Raw genomic sequence first — 23,437 nt, forward strand, 5'->3', positions numbered from 1 at the left:
ACTTTGGGAGGCAGAAGCGGGCAGATCACCTGAGGTCAAGAGTTCGAGACCAGCCTGGCCAACGTGGTGAAACCTCGTCTCCACTAAAAAAAAAAAAAAAAAAAAAAATTAGCTGGGTGTGGTGGTGTGCACCTGTAGTCCCAGCTACTAGGGGAAGCTGAGGCAGGAGAATCACTTGAACCCAGGAGGCAGAGGTTGCAGTGAGCCAAGATCGTGCCACTGCACTCCAGCCTGGGTGACAGAGGGAGACTCCATCTCAAAAAAAAAAAAAAAAAAAGGACAAGCAAGGAACTTACTGAAAGTCATACAGCAGAGCAAGAATTTGGATGTAGGCTTTCTGGCACAGAAAGTCAAGTCAAGTAAGTCAAGTAAGTCAAGTCAGGCTCCTTGACTTAAATCCCTACAATGCCTTTTAACAAATATGCTCAATAAGTTTATCTGGTATGAAATATAACTTAATATTTTATCAGGTTAACTAAAATGAAATGAATAAAACATCTTGTTGGAGAGGCTGTGAGAAAAGCAGCACACTGGTCCTTTCTTCAGGGCCCAGTGACTTAGTAGAATCCTGCAGAGCAGTAAGTCTCTACAGGCAAAAGGATTAGCATTGTTCGTTCTTTTGATCTAAAGCGTCTTCTTTTGGTAATGTAAGAGAAAAATTCAAAATGAAAAAAGGTGTTTGATCAATGATATTTATAACTCCACCATTTATAATAAGGAAAAACTGCACAACCCAAATGTTCAGATTTAGAGACTAATTTTGCAAAACATGAGGTAAAACAATGTAATCTTATAGCGGCTAAAATGATAACTTTGTGTTCTGTATTTGTGTACTGAAATGTGCATAGGAATAAAGCTAAGAGGAAAAAGAACCAAAGTCATATGTACAGAGGAATTACAACTATATATTTTATTTTTGCAATGATAAATAAGGATCAAGGGATTTCTATAAATGGTTAGCTGTGTTAATACAATAAAGTCTTTGTGCTTTTATCTATAAAAGACTTTTTAATGTGTAATAACAGAGACAGTGATGTGTGTCATCCCTTAATAGAGCTGAATTCATGAGACAAATTCTACAAAGGCCATTTCTTCTAAGAACTAAGTCCTGAGTGTTGGTAGACTCTAACATTTGCACATCTGAGCCTGGGATTAAGATGGGTAGAGCAGCTCTTTCAACTCTGCCCCCAGATGTAGAGAACTGAAAGAGAGCTGAGTTAAAGCACTTTACACTAAAGAATGTTTTTTCACAAAATAAACCATTTATATTTAATAAGTGTATAAATTGGTCCACTATTCTCTATCAATGATTGGTTCTCAACACTAGCTATAAATCAGAATCCTGTGAAATATTTTCAAAATACATGATATTTCCATGGAATATTTCCAGATAGATATATTAATATCTAGGTCCTAATTCAGTCCTTCTAAATCAGAATCCCCAGGCATGTGACCTAAGCATCAGTATTTTGAGTAAAGACTAAGAAAATTCTGATAAACAGCTAGATTTGAGAACAGTGGCCATAATACTTGGACAAATACACATTCTCTCTCTCTCTCTCTTTCTCTCTCTCTCTCTCTCTTTCTCTCTCTCTCTCTCTCTCTCTCAGAACCAATCAGTTGGCCCATTTTTCCACAGCCCTTTTAGCAAAGGATTCAAACTTGTTATTTTAGCTAACTTAATAAAGTGTTATTTCCTAGATGATACATTTATTAAGCATAGTAATTAAAAAGCATTATTAAGATGCATACTTTTTTTTTTTTTTTTTTGAGACGGAGTCTCGCTCTGTGGTCCAGGCTGGAGTGCAGTGGCCAGATCTCAGCTCACTGCAAGCTCCACTTTCCGGGTTCACGCCATTCTCCTGCCTCAGCCTCCCGAGTAGCTGGGACTACAGGTGCCCGCCACCTCGCCCGGCTAGTTTTTTGTATTTTTTAGTAGAGACGGGGTTTCACCGTGTTAGCCAGGATGGTCTCAATCTCCTGACCTCATGATCCACCCGTCTCGGCCTCCCAAAGTGCTGGGATTACAGGCTTGAGCCACCGCGCCTGGCCGATGCATACTTTTTTTAAAGGAGCAAAAAAAAAAAAGTGCCAGGAAACAAAACTAGAAGTAATCTAAATATTCATCATTTTCAGACTGGTCAAATAAATAATTGTACTTCCTCACAAGAAAACTATGCTACTGTTAAAAAGAATAAAGCAGAGCTCTATATAAAAATAAGAAACATCTCAAGGATATAAATTGTTAAAAGATAGACGTGAGGGACAGTACAGTATGTTCATTGTGTTACATTATGTTACAGTTATGCCTCACCCTGCCCACCCACCCCCTGCTCGTATATTCATAGACTATTGCTGGAAGATGACAGTTACCAGAAATTGGTAACCCTAGTTGCTTCTGGGTATGGGACTTGATTGAGGTTATAGTGATAGGTAAAAGTATAGATTGACTTTTCAATATACACCCTTGCATGTATTACTTCTTAAATAATAAAATGTAAGGCCACAGATGGTGGCTCATGCCTGTTATCCCAGCACTTTGGGAGCCTGAGGCGGGTGCATCACTTGCGGTCAGGAATTCCAGACTAGCCTGGGCAACATGGGGAAACCCTGTCTCTACTAAAAATACAAAATTAGCTGGGCGTGATGATGCACACCTGTAATCCCAGTTACTCCAAAGGTGGAGGCAGGAGAATCACTTGAACCTAAGGGGTAGAGGTTACAGTGAGCCGAGATGGTTCCACTACACTCCAGCCCGGGGGACAGAGTGTGACTCTGTCATAATAATAATGATAATAATAATAATAAAATTTAAGAACAATTAGGTACAAATGGAATCCCAATCTATCTAAATTTCATCCATTATTGGCCTGGGATGTGGTGGCTCACGCCTGCGATCCCAGTGCTTTGGGAGGCCAAATGGGGGTGGATCACTTGGGTCAGGAGTTTGAGACCAGCCTGGCCAACATGGCAAAACCCCACCTCTATTAAAAATACAAAAATTAGCTGGCATAGTGGGTGCGTCTGTAGTCCCAGCTGCTTGGGAGGTTGACACAGGAGAATCACTTGAGCCTGGGGGGCAGAGGTTGCAGTAAGCTGAGATTGCACCATTGCACTCCAGCCTGGGTGACGGAACAAGACCTTGTTTCAAAACAAAATAGGGCCGGGCGCAGTGGCTCACGCCTGTAATCACAGCACTTTGGGAGGCCGAGGTGGGTGGATCACGAGGTCAGGAGTTCAAGACCAGCCTGGCCAACATGGTGAAACCCTGTCTCTACTAAAAATACAAAAATTAGCCATGCAAGGTGGCAGGTGCCTATAATCCCAGCTAGTCGGGAGGCTGAGGCAGAAGAATTGCTTGAAACCAGTAGGTGGAGGTTGCACTGAGCCGAGATTGTGCCACTGCACTCCAGCTTGGGCAACAAGAGTGAACCTCTGTCTCAAAAAAATAAATAAATAAAAATAAAAATAAATGAATAAGATAAAATAATAAATTTAATCCATTACAAAGTATTGCTAAATTATCTGGGATGTCAACCCACATCTAAGTTTGACACTCAGTACAAATCTTTTGTAGGCCTCATTCACTTCACCGTTTGGTTTCCAGGGATGTTACGTCAATCTTTCTTCCAGTGTTCTTCTCTTAATTAGTTGATTGTCCTATTCTCTCTGAGAATGTGTCTTCCTGTATCTGGAAGCATGCTCATTTTAGCTACCTGGGTCTTTCTGGTGGCAAAATCAGGAAGAAAAGAGTGTGGGTTTCAGAAGACTTGAGAAGTAGTGAACATTCCCAGTAGAATGAGGGAGGCTAACCTGGAGTTTTTTTTTTTTTTTTTTTTAATGCTTAATCATGTAATTAGAGAAAACTTACCATATGTTTGATATTTTATTTTCCTTCTTCCCACTGACCTAAAGAGATCAGAAAGACCCCCAAAGCAAATAATCAAACACTTACCCAAGAGTCCAGTACCATCAGTACACTCAGCACCATCTTTTCTTATGGTCTCATCCAATCAGAGGTTTCTTTTAACAACCAGAATTTCTTCTAGCAGACTTCTCTAACCCTAACAGGTGCAAACATTTCTGTGCAATGGAATTTCTTTATTGACCAGTAAAATTTGGGGGATTTACAATGAATGTGCTGCTAAGGATTCCTTGGAAACAATTTCAAGAGGACATTTTAAACACAATTTGAACATAGTTCTTTAATAAGTCTTAGTGGCCTATTGGTTTGCCTGTATGTAACACTGTACATAAAGCATTCAAATATATGGTTTGCTTATAATTTCCGTTCTTGAAGGCAACATCACATGGCCTGAGATTGTCATAGAATCATTGCAGCCATACAGCAACTGAAGAGATTGACTAGTTTTTTTTCTCCCACTAAGAATGAAAATCACTGCCACGTTATTCATAGCATGTGGTCCTCTGAAACTTCTAGCAAAGGACTTTCTCCCAAGGCAACCATTTCCATTGCTTGATGGGGCTTACTGTTAAGAAAGTTTTTTGCTGGGCATGGTGGCTCATGCCTTAATCCCAGCACTTTGGGAGGCCGAGGTGGACGGATCACTTTAGGTCGGGAGTTCGAGACCAGCCTGGCCAACATGGTGAAACCCCATCTCTACAAAAATTAGCCAGGCATGATGGTGGGTGCCTGTAATCCCAGCTACCCAGGAGGCTGAGGTGGGAGAATCGATTGAACCTAGGATGCTGAGGTTGCAGTGAGCCGAGATTGCACCACTGCACTCCAGCCTGGGCAACTGAGTAAGCTCTGTCTCAAAAAAAAAAAAAAAAAAAAAAAAAAAAAAAAAAGAAAGAAAGAAGGTTTTTGTGTTTGTTTTTTAATGCCAAGCCATGTTCTATCTTCTATAATTTCTACCTTCTGATTCTTACTTGCCTTCTATTTAGGGGGAAAAATTGATATGATACTGACAGGAAACAGGTGGTACATTCAGAATGGATGACTAAGCTGGGTGCACTGGCTCATGCCTCTAATCCCAGCACTTTGGGAGGCCAAGGTGGGGCCAGGAGTTCAAGACCAGCCTGGGCAATATGGTGAAACCCCATAGCTACAAAAATAAAATAAAATAAAAATTAACCAGGTGTGGTAGTGCACATCTGTGGTCCCAGCTACTCAGGAGGCTCAGATGGAAGGATGGCTTAAGCCCAGGAGGTCAAGGCTGCAATGAGCTGTGAGTGTACCACTCTACTCCAGTTTGGGCCACAGACTGAGCAAGTCCCCATTAAGGAAAAAAAAAATGGATGACTAAAGAGAGTTTGATAAAAGGACTATTTACAAAGATGTCTTTTCCTCTTAAGATCAGGAACAAGACAAGGATGTCCATTTTTATTTAACATTGTACTGTAGGTTCTAGCCAGTGAAATAAGGCAAGAAAAACAAATAAAAGGCATCTGGATGGGAAAGGCAGAAATAAAAATGTTCTTATATAGTGAGTGTGCTGATGATAAATTTTTGAACTTTCAGCTTTTGTATGTCTGAAAAAATTCATTATCCTACCTTTATTTTTGAAAGATATTTTGAAGGATACTTTTCCTGATTGACAAGTGTTTTCCCCCTTGCAATACTTTATTTTATTTTATTTTTCAGAGGCAGGGTCTCACTATGTTGCCCAGGCTGAAGTACAGTGGCTATTCATAGGCATGATCACCACTGATCAGAGCAGAAGTTTTGACCTGATCTTTTTCTGAACTGGTTCCAGTTCACTGCTCCTTAGGTAATCCCCCACTCCCAGGAGGTCACCGTATTGATGCCAGATTTAGTGCAGACACCCAATCGGCATACCGCACTACAGCCCAGAACTTCTGGACTCAAGGGATCCTCCTGCCTCAGCCTCCCAAGTAGCTGGGACTACAGCCATGCACTGCCACTCCTGGCCCCTTGCAGTACTTTTAAGATGTTGCACTGTCTTTTCACTTGTATTGTTTCTAACAAGAAATCTCCTGCATCTTTATCTTTGTTCTTCTATATGTAACATGTCTGATTTCTCTTAAGCTATCTCCATTATCACTGGTTTTGAACAATTTATTATGTGTCTTGGCACAGTTTTCTTCATATGTCTTACACTTGGGGTTTGCTGAGCTTATTGGTTCTGTGGATTTACAGTTCTCATGAAACTTGGAAAAATTTTGGTCATTATATCTTCAAATATTTTTCTGCCCACTCTTTTTTCTCTTTCAAAAATCTCAATTACATGTATATTAGATTTCTTAATGTTCGTTGATATTCTGTTATATTTTTAAAATTCTCTTTTCTCACTTTGTCTAGTTTTTGATAGCTTTTATTGCCTTTATATGTCTTCAAGTTCACTAATCTTTTCTCCAGCAATTTCTAACCAGCCATTAATCACATCTATTGTATTTTTCATCTCACACATTGTTCTTTTAATCTGTAAAAGCTTGTTAAACGTTTTATATAACTTTCATGTCTCTACTTAAGTTTTTGAATCTATAGGATACCAGTTTAATATCTTTATTCAATAATTCTAAAATCTATGTCAGTTCCGGATTGATTTTCATTGATTTATCTTCTCACAATGGGTTTTAATACCCTATTTCTTTGCATGCCTGGTAACTTTTTTTTAGATTCAGACATTGATAATATTAATGATATGAGAACACACTACATACACACACAGACACACACACACACACGGCCTTATGCAATTGCTCTATACAATGAGAAACATCCCCTAATTATTTGTTTTTATCAGTCCGTTCTCTAAGATGCTAGAGTATTCTATGATCTAGGGTGGTCTTTTTGTGGTTTATGTATGTTGAGTTTCTAAATCACACAATATTATGTGTGGTTTCTTTTTTCTAATAATGCTGAAATAACTGAGTTATGGTTGATGGAATCCAATGCCTTTTTAAAATCAATAGAGAGTAGTAGACGAGATGAAATTCCAGATTCTCTTCTGTTCTCTGTTGATGGATGGATGATCTGAATGGGACCAGCTATTTATCCTTTAGGGAAATCTGCCTGTTCTCTTTAATTTTTAAAGCATGCTTGCACATGATTTTCTTGAAGAACTTACTGTACTTGCTTGTATTATAACAGCAGTTAACAATCTGATGACTTTTTCATCCTTCTGTATGGCCACCTGAAATTAGTGAACTGTGAACAGATTCGGAGGACAATTTCCAATGAACTTAGCTTTTCAGTTTAAGTTAAATTCAGGGGTTTTTGTTTGTTTGTTTGTTTGTTTGGAGATAGGATCTTGCTCTGTCGCTCAGGCTGGAGTGCAATGGCGCAATCTTGACTCATCAAAATCTCTTCCTCCTGGGTTCAAGCGATTCTCCTTCCTCAGTCTCCTAAGTAGCTGGGACTATAAGCATCTGCGACCACGCTGGCTAATATTTTGTTGTTGTTGTATTTTTAGTAGAGATAGGGTTTTGCCATGTTGACCAGGCTGGTCTGGAACTCCTGACCTCAAGTGATCCTCTGGCCTTTGCCTCCCAAAGTGCTGGGATTACAGGCATGAGCCACTGTGCCTGGCCTTAAAATTCAGTTTTAAATTCAGTTTTCTTATGGGTAATGAGGAAAATAATAAAACGTAGTTTATAAGGATGACATGAGGACTAAATGAGATAACACGTGGGAATTTGTCTAGAAAAATGTCTGGCATAGAGAAAGGCTGCCATGAATGTGAGTTCCACTGTTTGGTGAGGAGGTTGGAAGAGAAGGTGGCTGCTGTAAAACTTTGAGACAGTGTTTTCCTAATTATGGCCCTTTTGCTCTGATTTCTGCTTTAAATCAATCCAATCCTGAAGAATTTTTAGACTGCATGAGAAATATCTTCGACAAAGCACATATGCTTCTGGCTTCATACCTGATACCTCTTTTGATGCCACTTTTAGCCTCAGAAATACAGGTACCTACCTTTAGCCACATGACCTCTGATGAGCACACCAAACATGAGCTTAGAGCAATGGTTCTCAAAATGATGTCTCCAGACCAGCAGCATAGCATCATCTGGGAATTTGTTAGAAATGTTTTGTTTGTTTGTTTGTTTTTAGACAAGAGTGTCTGTAGCCCAGGCTGGAGTGCAGTGGCATAATCTCGGCTCACTCCAACCTCCGTCTCCTGGGTTCAAGGGATTCTTATGCCTCAGCCTCCTGCATAGCTGGGACTACAGGAGAGAGCCACCACACCCGGCTAATTTTTGTAGTTTTTGTAGAGACGGGGTTTCGCCATGTTGGCCAGGCTGGTCTTGAACTCCTGGCCTCAAGTGATCCACCTGCCCTGGCCTCCCAAAGTGCTGGGATTACAGGTGTAAGCCACAGTGCCCAGCCAGAAATGCAAATTTTTAAGCCCTACTCCAGACATACTGAATCCGAAACTCCTGGGGAAGGACTCAGTAATCTGTGCTTTAACAAGCCCTCCAGGCGATTTTGATGCACTAAAGATTAGAATTTCTGTTGGAGAAATAGAAGAAGGAAGAAGCTGATTATCCTCTAATGGACAAAGCAACTTCAGCAAGAGGGTAATAACTATGTTGTAGGCAAAGTGATAACTTCAGAAGGAAATGAGCAGGTGTGAGGGGGTGAAGGGGGACAAAGGGGTACAAAGGGGTGGTGAGGGAGCTGAAAAGGGTCAAATGTAAACATACAGGGCTTGGAGCAAAACAGATACCCCTAAAAGGCAAAGGAAGAAAATGTTGGCTCAAGAACGTGGAGTCAGAGGAAGAGGACACAAAGCTCTGGAGGTATGTTGTATGCATGGCGCACATGCATGCATCTACTTTTGGGAACCAAGGGGGAAAGACCTCCCTCAGTGCAGGACCAAAATGACAGTAAGACAGTGAGGCAGCTGTGGACCTTTCCAGGGTAGTGCCAGCAGTACCTTTTTTTCAAATAATTTTGAAAAATTGTGTTCTTTTTAATGCATTTTTTAAGTTGACATTTAAATTTTTTTCATCATAAGTTTAAAGCATTGGAAAGGATATAATTTCCAGGACATTATAAATAAATCTATTTCATCACCACTCTTTTAAGTTTTTCCAATGCTCTCTAAAATACCAGAGTATCTTGATATCCACCTCATCCATTTTAAAACTTTATAACAAGCTCACCTTTTACAGTTGAAATTTTTACAGGTTTTTTTTTTTCTTCTTGAACTTGTATTTCCACCCCACTTCCTCCATAGACTTTAACCTAATACAGTATATTTCTATGCTTGAGGTCTTTTACTGATCTCCCTATCATTCTTTAACAATGAAAATATGTAGACAGGTATAAACTGAAAATAAAAAAAAAATTCCTGTGACCTTTTTAAAACTCTAAAGGTTGAAAAGGGCTTTTTAAAAATTTTTTAATTTTAATTTTTTTTTTTTTTTTAAGATGGAGTCTCGCTCTGTCACCCAGGCTGGAGTGCAGTGGTGCTATCTTGGCTCACTGCCACCTCTGCCTCCCAGGTCAAGTTATTCTTGTGTCTCAGTCTCTCGAGTAACTGGGACTACAGGTGCGCGCCACCACGCCCAGCTAATTTTTGTATTTTCAGTAGAGATGGGGTTTCACTATGTTGGCCAGGCTGGTCTCGAACTCCTGACCTCAGGTAATCCGCCCATCTTAACCTCCCAAAGTGCTGGGATTACAGGCATGAGCCACCGTGCCTGGCTGAAAAGGGTTTTTTTGTTGTTGTTCTTTGGGTTTTCTTTTTTCATCGAGGCACTAAAACAATTATTAGGAGTACACAAGAGAGCAAAATAGCCTACTTTATCACAAATTTTAATAATCTTATTAAACCTATAAAGTAAAATTTAATTGGAACTGAATCTCCTAATGAAATTGATTGAAAGTCAGCTTATATATCTCGATTAAAGCAATTGTCACAATGTTCCTTTATTACTTGGAGGTTTAACACTTTAAGGTGATGTGCAAATTTAAATCTTACAGTTGCACATCTGTAAGATTTTAAATGTTTTCCTCTGTAAAGTAGAAGAACCGTTGTGAAATATGAGGAGGAAAATGAAACTCCCAACTGCAGCTGCATACTCAAATTAATTTTAAGAAAGAGTTCATATGGAACTTGAGGATCTGGAAATCCGTTTTCTTAAAACTATCCATGCCCCTGTACCCCTTGGCAAGTCTTCAGATACCTCAAGGGGCACCTCAATATGAAGATCCCTGTGTATGAACAGGTTTCTGGCCTGAAAGTCAGAAGGCCTAGGTTTGCTTTGAGTTTTGCTCATGTCACATTGGCTATGAAATCTTGTGGAAAGAAAGAGGGAATAAACTTGGTGAGTTTCTACCATGTGACAGGCACTGACTAGGTGCTTTCACATTTTATTCATTCAATACACATAGCAACTACATAAGGCAGGTGTGATGATCATTAGCCCCATTTTTAAATGGGAAAACTGAGGTTCAGGAGGTGAAGAGCCTAGTTTAATGCTATACAGTTAGGTAATAATGGATCCAGGGTTCAATCCCAGCTCTGACTCCTAAAACTCATGCTGGCAACAATGCTCCCTGAACAAGTCATTTTCCCACGGTGGGCCTCAGTTCATTTATCTATGAAATTAAGGGAGGTGAGCTAAAAGAACTCTAAAGTCACTTCCAGATTTGGCATCCTATGAATCTGTGGGAGGTAGAGGCCAGGGCTGGAGGTGAAAGAGCTTCTCAGAGATTCATACCCCAAGGGTTTAGGAGGCAATACAGAATAGATCCAGAAATTCACCAGACCTAGTGGTGCTTCTGACAGAATCTATGTTGGGTTAAAGTTTAAAAAGCTTGACCTACCATCCAATCCAGGCAGACTTAGATGAAAATTGATCTCGAAGAAAATGATTTAATTGGCCATTTCATAATTAGACACCTAAATGGGAACCAGGAAAAAAAAACAAAACAAGAAAATACATGTAGCCCTATTTAGGTTCAATGAAATCTATCCATAACAATATATTTCAATTTTTCTGTTATTTTATTTTTTTAGAGACTGGGTCTTACTATGTTGCCCAGGCTAGAGTGCAGTGGGTATTCATAGGCACAATAATGGCACACCACAGCCTCAAACTCCTGGGTTCAAGCGATCCTCCTGCCTCAGCCTCTCGAGTAGCTGGTACTTCATTATTCTCTTTGATGTGCTGAGACCTTTGAACACCTAGTGTGATCATAAGATCTATGAAATGCTTAATTCTAGAGTCAGACATTACAATGAAATAAGAATTAACCCCATGTTATATTTTAGAATGTGTAGATCATATAAATATCATATAGATTTGTTGCTTTTCTAGTTTACATGTATTGCATAACATCTTTTCAAAATGGCAGTCTGCATTTAACCACTTTGACTTCATTGCTACCATTTACTGCTTATTTATCAACTGCTTGCAACCTGGCTCTAAAACTGGAATTATTTTGTCTAAGGTTATTAAATCACCTCCTCGTGGATAAACTCAGTAGCATCATGAGAAGTTTTGTTCTCCAGGAGATTTCTGCTGTGTTTGATGTAACTGATTTCTCTGCCTTCTACAATAATGTCCAGCTTCACCCCTGACAATAAACCCATCAAGTTTTCCCCATACCCCCTGAGCCTTCCTTCCCCTCTCTCTCTTTCTGGGAGATTCCTCCTCCAAATACCCATTTTATGTCGTCATTGTTAAAAGTTCTTTTCTCAGTCTTGTCTTTTTTCAGTTTAAATGATAATCAAAATTCTCATTCTCTGGCGAAAGCTTCAAGCATCTCTATTGATGACTCACAGATCTACATTTCAGTTTGCACTCCAGAGCCAAAGAAGTACACACTTTTCAAACTGTTTGCTAGATGTCCTCAGGTCGTCAAATTCAACATATCCCAAACCAAGTGCTTCCTTATCACCTCAATGTCTGGTCCTTCTGCTGAATTTCCTACCTTAGTCATGGAACTACCATAATTTCAGTCATCCTGGCTAAAAATCTTGCTGCCTTTGAACTTTCCTAATATATTTTTATAGACAGTAACTTGGGGAAAAAATGTATAAAAGACTTCAGAAGAGTTGCATGCTTACTTCAAAGGCAGTGAGGTAGGGAGAAACTGGGAATTGACTCCGAATTCATACGTGGTCTGGAGAGAGAGGCATCCATTGAGAAAGCGTGCTAGTGGTCACTAAATCAGTAGATTGCAAGTCCCATTGACAATGCCTCAGATATGTTTTTCTTTTTATCTCTTCCTTGCTGGCCACACTGCTCTAGTTCAATACCTTGTATCTTTTGTTCTGGATTACTGTAAGAGCCTCCCAAATGTAGGGCCCTGGGCTTGGTTTTCAAAATCTACCTGCACAAGTCAGGACAAGAGAGAGGTGAGCAAGCAGTAGAACACACCAACGGGTGAAGGGAGTGGTAAGGAGGTTAGCTGACAGTCAGAGAAACATGAAGCAACAGGGTGAAGTGGACCTCAACACAGTTAGCGCCATCTTGGGACACACTGTAACACCTCGAATAAGAGAGTTGATAGGACCTCTCTAATTTGAGGGGGTAACAGAGTTGGAATATTGCCTTCTGTTCTTGCAACAACACACTAAAAGAAAGAGAGACAAAATGGAGCTTATTTGAGAGTGTGATCAGGATAGTGAAAAGGCCCAAAGTTATTTTTTCATGTGGAATTGCTGACTAACTGTTGATATTTAACTTGAAAAAGATAAAAGAGGGCTATTATAGTTGTCTTCATATATTAAAGTACTATCTTGTGGAAATCACCCAAGAACTTTCTAGATGTCAGAGCTGTCCTGAGATGGAATGCATTCAACAAATATTGATTGTATGCCTACAATGCTAGGCACTGGGGATACATGACAGGTAAGTCAGTCTCTGCCATCACAGAATTTGAGTTCTAGTATTACAGACAATAAGCAAATACACAAATAAATGGGCAATATAACTTCAGAAAGTGATGGGATGGGCTGCCACAGGGGACAATAATGCATGTGATGTTAGAACTATTTGAACCTAGTTTTGGTGATGACTTGGCAGAGCTTTAGGCATTGGATGTGTTACTAAATTAGATAACCTTTGGGGATCTTCAATTCCCAGATTTTATGACTTTGCCTTTCTACTATCACCTACCAAATTAGGATTTCCTCTCATACACCCTAAGGCTTAGAAACTCCAAACTCCTTGCTAATCCAGGAACAAACCCTTCACTGAGGTTAGTGAGTCAATAGTGACTCAGTGTGAGTATTTGTCCATGTGGTTCCCTTGCCTGGAATGTCTTTCTCTCACTTCTCCACCTCTCAAAATCCTACTTGTCCATAAAGGCTCAACTCCAAAATAAACTTTTTAATGAAGCCTTCTATGTAACACCAACACATACTGCTTCGCCGTCTGGGCCAGCTGGCACTTAGCTTGTAGCACTATTAAAGCATGTACTGTGTTTTACCTGTATTGGAATTCATTATTCCTTAGTCTATTTCCCTACTAGCTTCTGATTTTCTTCAGGGCAGGGACCACATCTTTCTCTTTGTATAATCTCCCATAGTGCAAGTCTTCTAGCACAGGGCTTTGCACCAAGAAGATATTCAACAAATAAATGAATGTCACACCAGGCAATAAGTTACTTGTTATCTGGACTGAATTAGACATGACCACCGCTGAAGTGAGAAAAATAATAACCTATTGGTATAATTAAGAACTTTCTCTCCCAACTTCTGCTATATCCCTCTCTACTTACTAGGTATGTGTGACCCCGGGGCAAGTTGCCTAACATCTTCACGCCTCAGTTCCTTCATTTGTACAATGGCAATCATACTGACTTCATAGTGCCTACCTATGAAGCACCTTTTTCATTAGGCTGTTTCAAGGATTAAGTACAATAATCCATGTCAACTGCCTAGTACAGTACCTACCACATTATTAATCTTCACTAAATATTAGCAATTATTATTATTAATCTTAGGCTTTGCTGCCCTTCCATAGCTTTATGGTTTGAAAGTATGGCTTAAGGGTAAGAAAAATAAAACATTTTGAACAGAAATAACAAGAGAAGGCAAATGATTGACCTTATATTAGGTACATTTTCTTTCTTTCTTTCTTTTTTTTTGAGATGGAGTCTTGCCCTGTCACTGAGGCTGGAGTACAGTGGCGCAATCTCGGCTCACTGCAACCTCCGCCTTCTGGGTTCAAGCGATTCTCCTGCCTCAGCCTCCCAAATAGCTGGGACTACAGGTGCCCGCCACCATGCCCAGCTAATTTTTTGTATTTTTAGTAGAGATGGGGTTTCACCCTGTTAGCCAGGATGGTTTCAATCTCCTGACCTTGTGATCTGCCCACCTCCACTTCCCAAAGTGCTGGGATTACAGGTGTGAGCCATCACACCCAGCCATATTAGGTACATTTTCTACCATCCTACAGGCAAAGATAATTTGAGACATAAAATTAAGAGGGAAGCCTCTACTTGTATTGAATTTGAAAACAGTGTAATAGAAAGACTGAATATAGATAACAGAGCCCCTGCAGGGGATGGGAATTAGAGACTACCTTCCCTTGACAGATGAGAAAACAGGCGGTTCAGAGAGGTTCAGTGACTTGTCAAGGGTGAGAATGGGAAGACTAACCTTAACCTGGCAGGCTCCTTAGCCACTACTCTCCCTACTGCATTCTGCTGTTTCCCAGTTGCATGGCTGAGGCCAGCACAGATTGAAGATGCTGTTACTCCAAAGTCTTATAGGCCCCAAGACTTTTTTTATTGCTAGCACACTATAGGCAGCAAGCCTCATTTCGGACCACTGGGGCTGAGGCTGATACTCTTCTGGCCTTAGGGGGAATTGATTCACAGGCTCAGGCAGGCTGGGGCCTGCAGGTAGAGGTTATTTGGGCTTTAACTGTGAAAGGCTGGGGACATAACAAAGGCAGAGAACCTGAGGCTTGTCTGATGTGTATTTAACCCAGGAGAAGAGGACAGTGTACACTTCTGCGTGTATGTGTCAGGAAGACAAACCCTGGAACGAATCCAGATGTGCCCCAAAATGCCAAAGCCAAGCAAAAGGGATTTTCAAGCTATGTTTGGGAGTAAGCAGCAGAAATTAGAAAGGGATAATCCTCACCCTCTTGCTCTTTGAGAAGTGTGTAATGTTTTTTGAGACAGAGTCTCGCTCTTGTCACCCAGGCTAGAGTGCAGTGGCGCAATCTCGGCTCACTGCAACCTCTGCTTTCCTAGTTCAAGTGATTCTCCTGCCTCAGCCACCCGAGTAGTGGGGATTACAGGCGCCCGCCACCATGCCCAGCTAATTTTTGTATTTTTAGTAGAGACAGGGTTTCACCATGTTGGCCAGGCTGGTCTCAAACTCCTGACCTCAGGTGATCCACCTGCCTCGGCCTCCCAAAGTGCTGGGATTACAGGTATGAGCCACCACGCGTGGCCGAGAAGTGTGTAATGTTAGTAAAGAATGGAAACAATGCAGAGTTACTTTGATCTCTAGTAAGGGAATGGTGTTTAACTGGAGAGGTTAGAATAAACAGAGAGAAGAAATTGAAGCCCACCTGAGGGAGGAGTTAGTAAAAGCACACATTGCTGCTTTTTCTGAGTTTTGGGCTTGAAAGAATTACATAACAAGGGATTATGTTTAATACATTATGTTTATGTAGGGCTTTTCTGTTACGAAAAGTTTGTCATTTCAATAATCAACTATTTCAATTCCATAAACATTCATATGCAAAGCTTATATACAAAGCACAGCCACTTTTCCCCACTCAAATTGGATGATACAACCTCTAAACATGTCTTTTCTAAACATAAATGAAGCACACCCTGCTTCTCCTCCTGCGTTATGAAGGGCTCTTGATGCACCTATACCATGTGCCGGGAAAGTGAAGCTGTAGATGACATAAAGCATCTCCCTGAGGAGTCAGTTACTGGAGAATTTAGGTGTGTACATGTATGGGAGGGAGAGAGGTGTGCGCTTCTATATTAAAACCAACAGCTATTTTGTGGAGTAGAGGACAAAGTCTGTTTCATCAGGCTGCTTTTAGGCTTCATTATGGGCAGGTCCTGGTGCAATAGGATGTCTTTTTAGTGGTAAAGTTTAAAAAGCACTAAATCTTAACCTGGACACTCAGACAAATGCAATAATTTGTAGGCAAATTAAAATGTCACTATTCTGGCAGGGTGGTGCACACCTGTAGTTCTGGCTACTCAGGAGGTTGAGGTGGGAGGGTTGCTTGAGTCCAGGAATTCTGGGCTGTAGTGTGCTATGCTGATCCAGTGCCTGCACTAAGTTCTGTATCAATATGGTAACCTCTTGGAAGTGGGCGACCAGCAGGTTGCCTAAGGAGAGGCGAACCGACCCAGGTCAGAAAAGAAACAGGTCAAAACTCCCAAGCTCACCAGTAGTGAGATCACGCCTGTGAACAGCCACTGCATGCCAGCCTGGGCAATATCACTGTCTCTAAAAAAACAAAACAAAAACAAAAACAAAAAACTTTACTAAGTCATGCACCACTTATTTGGAATTTGTAATAATCAGAATAAGTCCTATAGTCTGGTTATAGTCATAATGCAAAAATAATGATGAAATGCTTTATTTTTTCAGTTCTATGGTGATTTAAATACTAAAGAAAACATTTTTTAAAACCTCAAATACATTATAAGCAGTAATTTATGTTCAAATATGTAATGCACAAATTTGAAGTATCCTTGTCTATTCACCAAAGCAGATGTGGAAAGTTGATCAGTCTCATTTGAATTACATCACACATTTGAATATTTATAAAACTTCCTTTGATTTATTTAACAATATTCTTGTAATCAAGGCTTTTCCTTCACTGCTTCCCTCTTCTTGTCATTCGTGATAATCAGTGAGGTTTAGATCACTAACCACCCCCCATTTCCTACCACACAAATCTTCCAAAGAAGGCGTGGTTTCCTAGCTTGAAATTGGGCAAGTTGTAACAGCGTCATTGCATTGAAGTTCCCCAACATGATTACCCTTGAAATGACCTCGTTAGCTTCAATTGTGAGGGGAAAACTTGGCAAACAATAATAATTCGATGGGCCATTTCCCATCAAAACCCTGACACATCTGGTAATCATTTCTTGTCCTGAATCATTTATTCAATTTAGGTTGAAAAAGATTGTCACAAATTTCACTTCTATGGTAAACAAAACAAACAAAGCAAACAAACATTTGCACATTCATTCCCAACTTTAGTGAATTCCCTACTATGAGGGTGGCAAATTCTATATAAAGTTCACTTGCTGTGAACACTATGTGTTGTAAACACACTGGAGTTTTTAATTCTCAACATTGCTTTATCTACATTTATCCCATGCCTTACTGTTTTCTGGGTATCAGTTCTACTCACCTCGCCCCATGGCTTAAGACCAGAGGAGCAAGTTGTGTGTGGAATGGAAAGCATGTTGTCTTGACCACAGTGGAAGGACTGTGTGTGGCTTTGGGAATATTCACCTCACTTCTCTGGGCTTCAGTTTCCCCATCTTTAACATGTGTGAGTTGGATATGCACCATCTTTTTGATGACTGTCAGCTCCAAGAGTACCTGCTTCTACAGTGTGAAGCAAGGAGAGGTCAGATTAGAAAGATGATGGAGGCTGGGGCAAGTAGTTGCAGGAGGACTTTGAATGCAAGACTGAAGAGCTTAGATTTTCCATGATAGGCAGAGGTATCAATTTAGGCTCCTGAGGGGCAGGCGGAAGTGATGACAGTGGTGTGAGAGTTAGATAAATCTGACAAGTATGTAAGATGCACTAGAGTGGATTTAGGGATGTGACACATACACTGTAATAGCAAAGTCAAGGCAAATATTCCCTCATTAGTTTTACCACCCAGAAGGGAAAAGATTCCACTCCAGTCTTCTTGAAGAGATACTTAAATAAGAAATTGTAAGCTAAGAGGAAAATACAGGGTAGAGGGCTTAACTTTTTGCTGTCTACCAATAGTCATCTTGCCCACATCCCCTATACAAGTACAGGCCTTTAGAGTTTTCAAATACTTTTCACAGGTGCTGCCTCATTTCATCCCCCTCAAGAATCAAATATTTTCCAACAACAGAAAGAGTCCTAATCCAGGGCCAAGAAGCAGCAGACCACAGACTCTTTTAGGCCACCTGGTCACATGAGCATTTCTTTATGGAATGGTTTACTGATGGCTACTTAGAGCAGGTACTCTTGAGGAGTGGCCATGAGTAATGAAGCATGGAAGTCCAGCTACCTCCTGGAGCCACATGAATGGCAAGTGGATCTCTGGCCTTCTGGATATCCCCATGAGTGCACATTGACTCAGTTATATAGTACAACCTTTTGGGAAGTGAGAGTGCCTCCCACAGCCAAGTGCTTTACAGGGCAGCTATCCTCTCATCTGAAGGTAGACTAGGCATATATCACATGAGAGCTCTCATAGGCAAAGATATAGGTTGAAAATGACCTGACAATTCTACTTTATAGGTGTGGCTACCTTAAGTGCTTTGTCTTAACACTTAAGACTTTTTTTTTTTTTTTTTTTTTTTTTTGAGACGGAGTCTCGCTCTGTCGCCCAGGCTGGAGTGCAGTGGCGCGATCTCGGCTCACTGCAAGCTCCGCCTCCCGGGTTCATGCCATTCTCCTGCCTCAGCCTCCCGAGTAGCTGGGACTACAGGCGCCCACAACCGCGCCCGGCTAATTTTTTGTATTTTTAGTAGAGACGGGGTTTCACCGTGGTCTCGATCTCCTGACCTTGTGATCCGCCCGCCTCGGCCTCCCAAAGTGCTGGGATTACAGGCGTGAGCCACCGCGCCCGGCCTAACACTTAAGACTTAAACTGGCTGGGCGCAGTGGCTCACACCTGTAATCCCAGCACTTTGGGAGGCCGAGGCGGGCAGAACACGAGGTCAGGAGCTCAAGACCAGCCGGACCAATATGGTGAAACCCCATCTCTACTAAAAATACAAAAATTAGCTGGGTGTGGTGGCACGTGCCTGTGGTCCCAGCTACTCAGGAGGCTGAGGCAGGAGAATCACTTGAACCCGGAAGGCGGAGGTTGCAGTGAGCCGAGATCACGCCACTGTACTCCAGCCTGGGTGACAGAGCAAGACTGTCTCAAAAAAAAAAAAAAAAAAAAGACGTAAACGTCCTCCCCAAGGATTTGCCTAGACTAAGGTGGTTTCCAATTTTCCAGATCATTAAATGGCAAAATGCCCAGTTCCTACTATTTTATTTTCAGGTAGCCTTCAGCAAGTTCCTTGTCAACAGTCTGTAAGGCCATGTCTAATATAGGCTATCTTCCCTCTTGTGGGTGATAGGAGGCTCTTTTGCCATCCACAGTGGAATCTGATTTTTTTTTTTTTTTTTTTTTTTGAGATGGAGTTTGGCTCTTGTTGCCCAGGCTGGAGTGCAATGGCGCGATCTTGGCTCACTCCAAGTTCTGTCTCCCAGGTTCAAGCAATTCTCCTGCCTCAGCCCCCTGAGTAGCTGGGGCTACAAACTCCTGACCTCAGGTGATCCACCCACCCACCTCGGCCTCCCAAAGTGCTGGGATTATAGGCATGAGCCACCGCGTCTAGCCTTGATTTTTATTTTTTTTGGCAAATCATCATTTGGCTGTCAGCATAGTATGTATCCTCTTCCTAAATCAATGCGATCCTAATTTTGGCAGGGAACAAGTTGTTTTTTTAGGGAGCATGATGAAGCTTCTTTCATAAGTAATCATTTGGATGCCAATAGATTATAGCCTCACCACTAAAGCTCAAGGCAAGGATCCAGTCTCTCTTTTAAATGAGAATCTGGCAAAAGCATTGAGGTTTGTCCCCATATTCACTGGGTCTTTGGCCACTTTCCAGAGGGGAAAAAATCTATTAGATTCCTTGTAAGGCTTCAGCCAGTCTAAAATTCCCAACTTTTGACTCATTCCCTTTGGAGATAAGTTTTGCTGTATCTTTGACAAAATCCTATAGATTACCATTAACCCTGCAGTTGTACAAAATATCAGCATGGATTATTTCAATTTGGTTTGTCTTGCTCTGTCGCCCAGGCTGGAGTGCAGTGGCATGATCTAGTCTCACTGCAACCTCCGTATCCGGGGTTCATGCGATTCTCCTGCCTCCTGAGTAGCTGGGACTACTGCACCCAGCTAATTTTTCTATTTTTTAGTAGAGGCAGGGTTTTACTATGTTGGCCAGGCTGGTCTCGAACTCCTGACCTCAAGCGATCTGCTGGCCTCGGCCTCCCAAAGTGCTAGTATTATAGGCATGAGCCACCACTGGTTTGTACCTTCTCTGTGAGGAAGATTCCAAACTACTGCTTAATGTTCCGTTCTACTAGCAAATAATGCAAATCTTAATTTGGATAGAAGACAGCCACTTCTTGGCGTCCAGAGTGATCATCTTACTGGCCTCAAGTTACTCCTTCAAGACATTATTGGGGAAGGGGGGGGGTCAGGACAATTTCTGTTTTGCGTTCAAGAGAAATATTTAGTATCCCCATACCTGCTGAATGTACTGTTACCTACCTCTAATTCCTGATTTCCTTAGCTTAAGTGTTCTATCTACTCAAAGTTTCCCTGCAATGTGACTTTACCTTCATAATTCTGACTCTATATAGTTGTAGAGGCCTCTAAAGTTTTAATAATGAATCTAATATTCTTTGCAGTCTTTTAAAAAATTGATATGGTGGTCTACTGTCTCCCTTCTTTGACCTTTCTACTATTTCCACATCTTCACAGTCCTTAAAAGTGAGGGAGTCAAAGTCTCAATTCTGTTATGTAATTCCACTTTGTTTCTCATCTGCCTTGTCCATCCTTATAAAGTTAGTGATCAATCCTGTGTGGGATTGTTCTCTTGATATAGCTCCAGATTTCCTTCTTGGCACTAGTTCAGGCACTGGTCTGAACCTTCCTCCTGCTTTGGGGATGGCACATAAATATCCTACTGGAATCTGTTAGCAAAGTAGGCGTATAGTGGCCTGCGGTAGCAGTAGTTTTCATTTGTCCAGTGTGCTGTTGCAGCCCTCTATCTTAAAAAATTTTTTTGTAATGGAACTCCTCTTTCTTATGGGGACATTTTCTACAAGGGTGGGTATATGGGATGGATCTGTCCAGTAGAGTATCCCATTGCTCACTTCAGCTATGCCCTGAACTCTTATGTATGTACACATGCCCTCATTTTCTTGGTATTCATCATATGCTATGTTGGGCCAGTAACAATACATCCATCGATTCACTCAACAAATATTTGTTGAGGACCTTCAAAATACCTAGCATATATCTTTTTTCTTCCAAACCAGATTAAAAATTCTTCAGGGCACTGATAATGTCTTGTTTCTTTTTAAAAAATTCACTCTCAGGCTGGGTGTGGTGGCTCACGCCTGTAATCCCAGCACTTTGGGAGGCCGAGGCGGGTGGATCACCTGAGATTGGGAGTTTGAGACTAGTCTGACCAACATGGAGAAGCCCCGTCTCTACTAAAAATACAGAATTAGCCAGGCGTGGTGGCACACGCTTGTAATCCCAGCTACTCGGGAGGCTGAGGCAGGAGAATCACTTGAACTCAGGAGGTGGCGGTTGCGGTGAGCTGAGATCGCGCCCTTGCACTCCAACCTGGGCAATAAGAGCAAAACTTCGTTTCTAAATAAATAAATAAATAAATAAATAAATAAACAAATTCACTCTCATTGAGTACAATACTTTGTACATAATAGGTATTTAGTAAGTGCTCACTAATTAAATTCCAATTGCAATCACACTTCTAATCTGGTGGGACTCTATATGTACATCTTTCCTTTTAAAAAATCTTGTATCCATATATCAAATGCCATGAACATTGTTCTGTATTCCAAGAGTATCAGTGTCCAAGGCATCTACTTATTTTAATGCAATTATTAAACAACAATTACTATAACATATAAAGGAGTAAACAGTTAAATGAGAAAAAGGACCATGAGAAAAAAAAGGAAGTCACGTTATCAATTACTCTCATTTTATGAGACTTCTCTTGCCTGCTCAGACCATACCTTCATGCTTTTTCTTTAATATTATTCCAAGAACACAGTGGAATGCCATGTACCTGTGGCTGCTCAATACTTTTTCATCAATGTGGTAAAGTTGAGCTAGAAAAGGTAATTATAGTTTTCTCTGCTTCCATTTTTTATTTTTATTTTTTTTTGTGAGAGGGTCTGTCACCCAGGCTGGAGTGCAGTGGCACAATCACAGCTCACTGCAGCCTTGACCTCCTAGGCTCAAGTGATCCTCCTGCCTCAGTCTCTGAAGTAGCTGGGGTTACAGGTGTCCATCATCACACTTGGCTTTTTTTTTTTTTTTTTTTTGAGAGAGAGGGTCTCACTATGATGCCCAGGCTGGTCTCAAACTCTTGGGTTCAAGTGATCTGCCTGCCTTGGCCTCCTAAAGTGCTGGAATTACAGGTGTGAGCCACTGTACCCAGACGTTGCCTCCATTTTGTGATCTGTAAAATGGGAGAAGTATTACCTGTTTTGCCCACCTTACAGGTTCTGATGCACAACTACTACTATAATGTTCATTATAAACTACTAAGCTCTATATAAAAAGTAGAACCCCCGAGTTTCCTCTTACGCAAATGTATTAGTCCGTTTTAACGCTGCTGACAAAGACATACCTGTGACTGTGAAGAGAAAAAGATTTAATTGGACTTACAGTTCCACATGGCTGGTGAGGCCTCAGAATCATGCAGGAGGTGAAAGGCACTTCTTACATGGTGGCAGCAAGAGAAAATGAGGAAGAAGCAAACGTGGAGACCCCAGATAAACCCATCAGATCTTGTGAGACTTATTCACCACCAGAATAGCACAGGAAAGACTGGCCCCCCATGATTCAATTACCTCCCACTGAGTCCCTCCCATGACACATGGGAATTATGGGAGCTACAATTTAAGATGACATTTGGGTGGGGACACAGCCAAACTTGCAGCAAGTGATATGCTTTGGCTGTGTCCCCATCCAAATCACTTGCTGATATGGTTTGGCTGTGCCCCCACCCAAATCTCAACTTGAATTGTAGCTCCCAGAATTCCCACATGTAGCGGGAGGGACCTAGGGGGAGGTAATTGAATCACAGGGCAGGTTTTTCCATGCTGTTCTCGTGATAGTGAATAAGTCTCATGAGATGTGATGGTTTTATAAGGAAGAGTTCCCTTGAACACACCCTCTTGCCTGCAGCCATGTAAGATGTCCTCTTCCTTTGTCCTTTACCATGATTGTAAGGCCTCCCCAGCCATGTGAAACTGTGAGTGCATTAAACCTTTTTCCTTTATAAATTACCCAGTCTTGAGTATATCATTAGCCTCATGAAAAGGAACTAATTCAGCAAGGTTCAGGTTCTTAAAATAGCATTTTAGGTGGAAATTACACTTTCAAAATTACCCTTTACAAGACCTTAAATATCAATAAATTTAGTCAGGCCAGTTTTTCCTCCAGTATTGGAACATATCACTCTTTCTTCGGTTGAGCACCAGATGAAGAATTGTATTTGACTTGCATATATGGG

The sequence above is a fragment of the Macaca mulatta genome, chromosome 2, assembly GCF_049350105.2.
Source record: "Macaca mulatta isolate MMU2019108-1 chromosome 2, T2T-MMU8v2.0, whole genome shotgun sequence".
NCBI classification, from domain to species: domain Eukaryota; kingdom Metazoa; phylum Chordata; class Mammalia; order Primates; family Cercopithecidae; genus Macaca; species Macaca mulatta.